This window comes from Trachemys scripta, chromosome 12 (assembly GCF_013100865.1).
Source record: "Trachemys scripta elegans isolate TJP31775 chromosome 12, CAS_Tse_1.0, whole genome shotgun sequence".
In the NCBI taxonomy this organism is placed as follows: Eukaryota; Metazoa; Chordata; order Testudines; family Emydidae; genus Trachemys; species Trachemys scripta.
Genome location: NC_048309.1, coordinates 35,235,389 through 35,243,565, shown reverse-complemented (window position 1 = coordinate 35,243,565; position 8,177 = coordinate 35,235,389). Strand labels below are relative to the sequence as shown.

At 45.8% G+C, this 8,177-nt stretch overlaps 1 pseudogene; it reads right to left on the bottom strand.

The window, feature by feature from the left end:
- Window positions 1–6,641: 6,641 nt before the first annotated feature.
- On the bottom strand, window positions 6,642–7,648 carry LOC117885360 (annotated as a pseudogene).
- Window positions 7,649–8,177: the final 529 nt, after the last annotated feature.

Below are 8,177 nucleotides of genomic sequence, written 5' to 3'. Positions count from 1 at the left end.
GCAGATCTTGTCCTCAGGCAGAGGGGGAACTTGAGCTAGAAGCCTCCCTGTAGTGAGTCGGTGTGGCTCCCCTCCTGCCCAGAAGAGGGAGCACCCTTGCAGGCACCGGAGTGGGTGGAGCCACCGCCACCTGTTCCCACCCCCCGGAAGTCAAGGGGCGGGACAGAAAGTATAAAGGCCGGCCGCCGGAGCTCAGTCAGCCCCCAGCCACCACAGGGAGCAGACATGCGGCCGGGAGCTCCCGGCCGGGAGACCTCCGAGGCCCGAGGCCAGTGCCCTAACTGGCCGGAGCTGCCCCGGGCCCACTACGAGGAGGAGCCGCCGGAGCCCGTCCACTCCCGTCGTTGGGAGGAACCCTTGGAACCCCCCCACACTAACCCTGAAGGCGAGACCGCACCAGAGCCCCTCTGCCCCTGCTGTTACCCGGAGGAGCCGCCCGAGTGCAATTGGCCGGATTTCCCCACAAAGCTGCTGGACCTGCCACCAAGCCCTGGCCGAGAGGAGCCCATGCTGGTGGACTGGCCCGGGCCCGGTGCCACGAACGAGGTAGGCCCTGAGGGGGAACCTGGAAGTAGCCCGGGGGTAGCTGACCCCGGTCAGGCTGCAGACGCATGTGAGTCAATGTCAGTGTGTTTCGGTCAGGATACCCCACTGACCAGCAGTGGTAGTAACCGCTGCTAGGGCCCCGGGCTGGAACGCAGTGGAGTGGGTGGGCCTGCGTTCCCTCCTGCCACCCCCGCTCACGGGTGGCAGGCTTCCCCCTCACCTAACGCTCAGCTGTAGGAGCCTGAGCGTACCTTAACTGTTTGCTCGCTCAGCCCCTGCACCCAAGGGCCTGAGCTGTAACTGTGTGTGGCCCGCCCTGATTCAGGGTCTGGGCTCCTTAACTGTTTGCTCGCTCAGCCCCTGCACCCAAGGGCCTGAGCTGTGACTGGGTGTGCCCCGCCCTAATCCAGGGCCTGGGCTCCTTAACTGTTTGCTCACTCAGCCCCTGCACCCAAGGGCTGGAGCTATAACTGCATGGACCCCGCCCTGCACCAGAGGGCCTGAGCCCTGAATTAACTGTTGTCGGCTCAGCCCCCGCACCAGAGGGCCTGAGCCTGGAACTAACTGTTGTCTGCTCAGCCCCTGCACCAGAGGGCCTGAGCCCTGAATTAACTGTTGTCGGCTCAGCCCCTGCACCAGAGGGCCTGAGCCCTGAGCTAGCTGTCGGTTCTGCTCCGCCCCTGCACCAGAGGGCCGGAGCTTCTGAACTAACTGGCTGTTTATTCCAGCAGTAGTGAGTCGGTGTGGCTCCCCTCCCGCCCAGGAGGGTCGAGCCCCGGCACGGGCCTATTACACTCCCACATTGCAAGGGAGAACCCTAAGCACTGGGCTAAAAGTCATGAGAGTNGAGGACAAGTTCTAGTAATAATCATAGAGCTCAGACTTTCCTAGATGCGGTAGCTGATGGATTCCTTCACCAAGTAGTTGCTGAACCAACAAGAGGGGATGCCATTCTAGATTTGGTTTTGGTGAGTAGTGAAGACCTCAAAGAAGAAATGGTTGTAGGGGAAAACCTTGGTTCGAGTGATCATGAGCTAATTCAGTTTAAATTAAATGGAAGGATAAACAAAAATAGATCTGTGACTAGGGTTTTTGATTTCAAAAGAGCCAACTTTTAAAAATTAAGGAAATTAGTTAGGGAAGTGGATTGGACTGAAGAACTTGGGGATCTAAAGGCGGAGGAGGCCTGAAATTACTTCAAGTCAAGGTTGCAGAAACTATCAGAAGTCTGCAACCCAAGAAAGGGGAAAAAATTCATAGGCAGGAGTTGTAGACCAAGCTGGATGAGCAAGCATCTCAAAGAGGTGATTAAGAAAAAGCAGAAAGCCTACAAGGAGTGGAAGATGGGAGTTATTAGCAAGGAAAGCTACTTTATTGAGGTCAGAACATGTAGGGATAAAGTGAGAAAGGCCAAAAGCCATGTAGAGTTGGACCTTGCAAAGGGAATTAAAACCAATAGTAAAAGGTTCTATAGCCATATAAATAAGAAGAAAACAAAGAAAGAAGAATTGGGACTGCTAAACACTGAGGATGGAGTGGAGGTTAAGGATAATTTAGGCATGGCCCAATATCTAAACAAATACTTCACTTCAGACTTTAATGAGGCTAATGAGGAGCTTAGGGATAATGGTAGGATGACAAATGAGGATATGGAGGTAGATATTACCAAATCCGAGGTAGAAGCCAAACTCGAACAGCTTAATGGAACTAAATCGGGGAGCCCAGATAATCTTCATCCAAGAATATTAAAGGAACTGGCACATGAAATTGCAAGCCCGTTAGCAAGAATTTTTAATGAATCTGTAAACTCAGGGGTTGTACCGTATGACTGGAGAATTGCTAACATAATTCCTATCTTTAAGAAAGGGAAAAAAAAGTGATCCGGGCAACTACAGGCCTGTTAGTTTGACATCTGTAGTATGCAAGGTCTTGGAAAAAAAATTTGAAGGAGAAAGTAGTTAAAGACATTGAGGTCAATGGTAATTGGGGCAAAATACAACATGGTTTTACAAAAGGTCGATCGTGCCAAACCAACTTGATCTCCTTCTTTGAGAAGGTAACAGATTTTCTGGACAAAGGGAATGCCGTGGATCTAATTTACCTCAAATTCTGTAAGGCATTTGACATGGTTCCACATGGGGAATTATTAGCTAAATTGGAAAAGATGGGAATCAATATGAAAATTGAAAGGTGGATAAGGAACTGGTTAAAGGGGAGACTACAACGGGTCATACTGAAAGGCGAACTGTCAGGCTGGAGGGAGGTTACTAGTGGAGTTCCTCAGGGATCGATTTTCGGACCAATCTTATTTAATCTTTTTATTACTGACCTTGGCACAAAAAGTGGGAATGTTCTAATAAAGTTTGCAGATGACACAAAGCTGGAAGGTTTTGCCAATACAGAGAAGGACCAGGATATCATACAGGAAGGTCTGGATGACCTTGTAAACTTGAGTAATAGTAATAGGATGAAATTTAATAGTGAAAAATGCAAGGTCATGCACTTAATAACAAGAATTATCGTTATAAGCTGAGGAGACATCAGTTGGAAGTAACAGAGGAGGAGAAGGACCTCGGAGTATTGGTTGATCACAGGATGACTATGAGCTGCCAATGTGATATGGCTGTGCAAAAAGCATATGCGGTCTTGGGATGCATCAGGCGAGGTATTTCCAGTAGAGATAAGGAGGTGTTAGTACCGTTATACAAGGCACTGGTGAGACCTCATCTGGAATACTGTGTGTAGTTCTGGTCTCCCATGTTTAAGAAGGATGAATTCAAACTGGAACAGGTACAGAGAAGGGCTACTAAGATGATCAGAGGAATGGAAAACCTGTCTTATGAAAGGAGACTCAAAGAGCTTGGCTTGTTTAGCCTAACCAAAAGAAGGCTGAGGGGAGATATGATTGCTCTTTATAAATATATCAGAAGGATAAATACCAGGGAGGGAAGAGGAATTATTTAAGTTCAGTACCAATGTGGACACAAGAACAAATGGATATAAACTGGCCATCAGGAAGTTTAGACTTGAAATTAGACAAAGGTTTCTAACCATCAGAGGAGTGAAGTTCTGGAACAGATTTCCAAGCGGAGCAGTGGGGGCAAAAGACATATCTGGCTTCAAGACTAAGCTTGATAAGTTTATGGAGAGGATGGTATAATGGGATAGCCTAGTTTTGGCAATTAATTGGCATTTGACTATTAGCGGTAAATATGCCCAATGGCCTGTGATAGGATGTTAGATGAGATGGAATCTGAGTTACTACAGAGAATTCTCTCCTGGGTGTCTGGCTGATGAGTCTTGCCCACATGCTCAGGGTTTAGCTGATCGCCATATTTGGGGTCTGGAAGGAATTTTCCTCCAGGGCAGATTGGCAGAGGCCCTGGTTTTTTTTCGCCTTCCTCTGCAGCGTGGGGCATGAATCAGTTGCTGGAAGAGTCTCTGCACCTTGAAGTCTTTAAACCACGATTTGAGAACTTCAATAGGTCAGACATAGGTTTGATACAGGAGTGGATGGGTGAGATTCTGTGGCCTACGTTGTGCAGGAGGTCAGACTAGATGATCATAATGGTCCCTTCTGACCTTATAGTCTACGACTGTGATTCTATGAATATGGAGCTACCTTCACACCAGACCGCATGTCGTCTTCTTTACTATTTGAATAATCTTTGCTTTGAGGGGTAATCCTTAGAAGAATCCACTTCAAAGGGTGACTGGGCTATAAAAATAATAATAAAAAAAAACACCCCAGGACATCTCTCTCTGTCTCTCTATCTCTCTCTTTTTCACCTAAGAAGACAAAGGAACCAGCCCTTCGACTTCGAGGGAGATTCTGATCTGTGAATTTGGTCAGCCATGCTGCTGGGAACTGGTGGAAAGGATTTTACCTTGAACCAAGTGTAGCTTGTTAAGTTTAAGCTCCTAGAAAGTGTTTTATCTTTATCCTCTTGTAACTATTTCTGACTTAAATACCTGATGCTTGAATTCACTTAAACCCCTATCGTTTTATGTTAATTAATTTATTTTCTCTTTTTACCAAGTGCTGTGTTTAAACTGAGCTGTTTGGTAACTTCAGTTATAGTAGTAGACTGATGAATATTGAGCGTTCACAGAGGCAATGGACCTTTAATACCTGAACTTTCCAGGAGAGGGCTGGACAGTGCAGAACACATGTTTATGGGAAAATTCAGGACTGGGAGTGTGTTGGGGTCACCCTGCAAGTAGTAACCCAGGTTGGTGGAGGTCAGAGTGTGACAGGAGTGTGGCTCACAGACTGCAGGTGTTAGAGTTGCTGGACCACGACTGTAGTTCCACCAGACACTAAAGGTGCTGTTAAGCTGTTTGTGAGCACCCCAGGTGGTATCTACAACAGCACAGTATTGTGAGGCTCCCAGTGTAGCTAGGCAGAGGGTGACACAACCCCTCATGGGTCTGGATTGCACCTTGGAATGTGAAACCCAGGTCTAACTCCATGTGAAACGGCTGGTGGAGTGCCTTCATAAACTTGAGCATAGTGGTTGGGAGACTCATGTGGGAGACTCAAGTTCAATTTCTCTCTCTGTCTGAGGGGGATTTCTCAGGTGACTGCCGTAAAAGCTGGACTTTGGGACCTGATTATCCACTGTTTGTGTGAGTTACACTTCTACAGTGTGGACCTATCTCATCCTCCCTGCCCCAATCCTTCTCTAGTGGCTGGACCACATCGAGGTATATGAATCTGCTTCTGGCTTTTAGCTAACAGTGGAATATTTTTGCTCAGGCAGTAGGGACTCATGTTTTCAGATCCAGAGGTCTTTAGTTCAGTCCCTGTTGCCGATGATCCACAAAGGGGATAATTTACGTCAGTGACATGTAGTTCTTAAAATGGTGCTGGAATGGGGAGATTCTTCCACTCACCCATTCCAGGCTTTCAATTCCACTTTGGGCTCACTTTGAACAAGTGCAAATGACGACACAGGCTGCAAAGCAAGGGAGAATGAGGCTGAGAGTATCCACATTAGAATTTAGCTAGATGAGAGTTTTGCATTAGGTATTTGGACACCCACTTCCTATTAACTGAGCATCCAAATCCTTCTAGGGTCTTTGTGAATCTTGGCCTCAATCCCTATTTCCCTTCTCTGGACAAGGGATAGTAATATGCTCTTTCTTTCACCCTTCCTTTCTCTCTCTAGACTGGGATGTTTCAAAGAAGCCTAAAGGAGTTAGGAGCTCAGCTCCCATTCAAAGTCAACAAGAGTTGAGCACCTAAATCAGACATGTCTCCTTAAAAATCACATTAACTGGAGAGGGTGCAGAGAAGAGCCACAATAATGATTTGAGGGATGGTAAAAAAAATCTCTTTTGGAGAGAAACTTAAGGAGTTCAATCTGTTTAGTATACTAAAATCAAGACCAAGAGATTACTTGATTGCCATTTGCGAGCACATTCATGGGGAGAAAATACTGAGTAACGAAGGTCTCTTTAATCTGATGCAGAAAAGGCATAACAAGAACCTGTGGCTGGAAATTAAAGCCAGACAAATTCAAATTAGAAATAAGGCACAAATTTTAAATAGGGAGGGTGATTAACCATCAGAACAAACTACCAAGGGAAGTGGATTCCCCATCTCTTGATGTTTTAGAAATACATATGGTTATGTAATACATTTCTGAAAATGACAGGTTCACCAGGAAGAAATACATGGGGGTGTGAAGGGAGGGACTGAATTTTATGGATAGAAAGGCAGACGGGATGCCTTTTTGTATGCTTTTGAAACACAAATTTTCAGGTTCAATACAGGGTTAATTAGATGAAAACCTATGGTCTGTGTTACACAGGACAGATTTGATCTAATTATCCCTACTGGCCTCAACATTGATTAATCTATAAAGGACACTTTTGAAATCAAAGCATTAGACTATAAATGTGTTAGGGCAGAGACTGCCTGTTACTATTTGTGCGTCTGAACTGTGGATAGAACAATGGAGCCCTGATCTGAGCTGAAACTTCTAGGTGCTAAAATAATAATAATAATAATAATAATAATAATAATAAAGAGATTTGGTCCATTATTATTCAGTTGTTTCGCATGTACAAGGTGCCTAATAAAAATGTTCTTAGCAATGAGGAACATCAGGGTTTGATTTCACCTTGGCCAGAGACAGAAGTTTCTTGCTAATGTCTTCTTTAAGGCTCCCTTCACCTCTTTGTTCCTCAGGGTATATATTACAGGGTTTAACATAGGTGTCACAACTGTGTACATCAGGGAAATCATCTTATCAGTGTCTGGTGAATAGCTGGACCTGGGTTGCAAGTAGGTGAAAAGGGCTGTTCCAAAAAATAATGTCACCACCATCAGATGTGCAGAGCAGGTGGAGAAGGCCTTGTGACGGCTCTCAGCCGAGGGCATCATTAGGATGGTGGAGATGATACGGATGTAGGAGACCAGAATCAGCAGGAACGGCCCCATGATGAACAGCATGGACACCCCAAACAGCGCCATCTCATTCATGGAGGTGTCTGAACAGGCCAGCTTCACCACGGGCAGGATGTCACAAAAGAAGTGGTGAATTTGTTGAGGGCCACAGAAGGGCAAAGTGAAGATCCAAGTGGTTTGTGCTGCTTCCACCAGGAAACCAGTGACCCAAGAGGCAGCGGCCAGGCAGACACAGACCCTGCTGCTCATGATCAGCGTGTATTGCAAGGGATGGCATATGGCAACATAGCGGTCATAAGCCATGGTCGCCAGGAGGCAGCATTCTGTGAGGCCCAGGATGGTGAAGACATACATCTGGGCTGCACAACCCATGATGGAGATGCTTTTGTGCTCTACAAGGAGGTGCACCAACATTTGTGGGACCACTCTGGTTGTGTAACACATTTCCAAGAAGGACAAGTTCACCAGGAAGAAATACATGGGGGTGTGGAGGGAGGGACTGAGTTTTATCAGTAGAATAATGATTATGTTCCCAATGATGGTGAGGAGGTAGATCAATAGAAATACCAGAAACAGAAGAACCTGCAGCTCCTGGAGGTAGGAGAAAGCCACAAATGTGAATTTGGTGAGAACGGTTTGGCTTTCATTCAGTTCTTTTTTATATGGCATCTGTAGGGAAATTATGGACAAGTGGAAGAAAGAAGAAGTAGCAACAGATTTAGATGAAGTAGAAGAAGAACCTGTGGAAAATGTATGAAACTGAACAATAAGCACCAAAAATCAGATGAAAGTCGGACACTGAATTGGTTTCTCCTGCTCGCCTTTTCTGTTTAGTTGCTATGGCTGTAAAATGTTTATCATGAACAAATGACAGATGCAGAAGGAAATAACTGATCATTGATTGATTCTCTGCTATTTCAGTAGCCCATGCCATGTGACCACCGCACTCAATATGTATTCTACAGCAAGGTCCAGACTAGAATATCCCAGTCCCTGGACCATTCATACCAATTAGTTGCTCTTTCACATTCCTTCTGTGTGTACTGTATCTAAGATGGATGATGCCTGTGTATTTATCCATTATATACAATGTGCAAAGTAGGTTGTTTGTTCTTGTAAATGAGAGAGAGGTAGTTGCTAATTATATTTCCTTACTTATAAATTCAATACATCCTACCGCAGGTACAGGGTGTACTCGGGTTATGTGGATGCTGCT